Source organism: Saccopteryx bilineata, chromosome 1 (assembly GCF_036850765.1).
Source record: "Saccopteryx bilineata isolate mSacBil1 chromosome 1, mSacBil1_pri_phased_curated, whole genome shotgun sequence".
NCBI classification, from domain to species: domain Eukaryota; kingdom Metazoa; phylum Chordata; class Mammalia; order Chiroptera; family Emballonuridae; genus Saccopteryx; species Saccopteryx bilineata.
Window position 1 is genome coordinate 171,979,788 of NC_089490.1, and position 2,241 is coordinate 171,982,028.

Genomic DNA, 2,241 nt, shown 5'->3' on the forward strand with positions numbered 1-2,241 from the left:
ATTGTCAAAATGGTGAGAGGCATCCAGTATCTTGAAGACTTTTCTTTCAGCCAAGAATTCTTAAATAAGTGGAATTCATCTCGAATTGTAAGGAATGGTTAATTAAAAACACAACATCCTTTTCTACTCCTGTTCCAGATGAAGCTTGGTGGACATGCACAGCTAACATGGGAGTACTATAACTTAACTGAAATCTTTGTACAGACAACAAACCCGTTTCTGCAGCCACTATTGTTAGTCTCTTGATTCATAATGACTTAAGCACACTTGACATCAACTGCATCAAGATGTGACATGTTTTATAAAAAAAAGAAAAAAAACAATTAAAATTAAAAAAATATTTTTAGGTATTTTCACAAACAAACTGGCTTTTAAATAAATTTGCTTCCATATTGGTTGGAGAAGACAAAAAAAACAATTTAACTGAGTGGGAAGTGATTATAAAGGCTTTAGGTATCAGTTCCATATTTTCCAAAGCCAAATATGTAAATGCTAAGGAAAGAAAACAAAGAGAGATTGAAGTCTTGTAATTTAATATTGTTATTAAAACTTTAATGTATCTTATTCTTTAACATTTCGTGTTAATATAAAACTACTTGGCAATGCTTGACATTTGAAATAAACATTTTTCTATTGTTTTATTTGCAAGGGGTCCAGTTAATTGTGCTTAGCTACAGTTTGGTCATAAGTCAAGTGAGTTTAAAGATACTATTAAATTGTTAGGTTCCCAGAGAAAATTACCCCCTTTTAATAAAAGAAGGCCAGGTGGTATTTAAAGTATAAACTTGTCCCAGAATAATATCTGAATTTATTGCTTAGTATGACTTACTATGTATAAAGATATATTTAATGTAAAGCATTTAATCTATGTAGATAAATGCTAATAGTTTTAAAAGCTAATTAAAAAATCAGAATATTCAGAGTATGTGAGGTTCCATTTTAAAGTGTTTGAGCTTGCAGAGGAAAGTATTAGTTGTACTGAAGTTAGAAATACTTTGAAAAGCAGCTTTTTAGATAGTTGCCCATTGATCAAACTCTATAAACTAAATCTAAGTTCTTGTTTTTTAAATTATAAGAACTGTCATAAGCCTTAGATATTATGAATAACTTAAGCACTTTGAATCACCTGCAATAGTTTCTTCCCATTACCATGAGTAAACACACCCCTAATAAATTATTTTTATACTCATTTCTCAAGTGGAATAGCTATTTTATGCCCAGTGTGGATAAAATATTACATTTATGTAACTTTTGACTAAAGAACTTATATTTCTCTAGTTAAAAAATTAAAGAAGCTAACATCCCTTCAAAAAAGAAAGATTATTTATTTTCATTAAGCCTTCAAAAATAAAATTAATTTAGGGTTATAAATAATTGCTAACATCCAATAGTTATTTTTAATATGTTTATTTATGTTATTTCTGGAAGTAAGCCTTTATGTAGCACTTGGTATTTACTGAAGTGCTTTGAAAATATACTTATTATATTTCACAGAAGGGAAAGAGAAATGTAAGGTTTAATAGCAACCACTTCCATTGAACATGGTGACATGTGGCATCATGATATTCTTCACTAAATTTAGCTGTCCCTTATCACAAATTGGAAGATAATGCAACATAATTTTGTGCATTTCTCCTCATCAGGAATGTTGGAGGTGCAATTTAAGTTTTAATAATTAATGCTAGAATGACCAAATTGCAGACTAATTGTGTCCATATTGTACTTAAAATGAGTTTTTAAAAATAAAAAAGATGACTATATACAATCAATGTTATTTATTGTACCTCTGGGCCTACTCTTCTAAAATTGTAGCTTATCGAATTTTCTCTGTCAAGCTTGAACTAATGTAAATAATTGAAATAATGTAAAGTTATATTTTCATGTTTTTATAGATACAACATGACAAGAATACATAATGTAAGAGTATTTCAACTATGGATAATGTTGAATGGATAATGCACATCTCAGTTACAAGCAGTAATCATAGTTTAATATCCATGTAACGGTGCATCAATATATTGCTATATTAATATGTCTGTGTGCATAAAAGTGAAAAGTGATCAAACAAGAGTGATGACAGCTGTCTAAGGTTTTTTTATTCATTTTATATAAAACCTGTTATGGAAAGACCAAAATGTTTATGAACTATTCTTATGTAAATTTACAACTGTCCTTTACTGTACTTTTTGTTTACAGTATAGTACCTTATTTTCTGCTGTGTTAAGTGGGTGTCAAATTCCA

At 29.0% G+C, this 2,241-nt stretch overlaps 1 protein-coding gene across 3 annotated transcripts in view; it reads left to right on the forward strand.

Annotated features, from left to right (window-relative positions):
- The window catches only part of GRIA2 (glutamate ionotropic receptor AMPA type subunit 2), a 127,973-nt gene extending 126,262 nt beyond the window's left edge, over nucleotides 1–1,711 (forward strand). For all 3 annotated transcript variants that reach the window (XM_066279798.1, XM_066279755.1, XM_066279762.1), the window contains one exon: nucleotides 1–1,711. This exon is cut by the window's left edge and continues 216 nt beyond it. The gene's annotated coding sequence lies outside the window, so the exon portion shown is untranslated.
- Nucleotides 1,712–2,241: the final 530 nt, after the last annotated feature.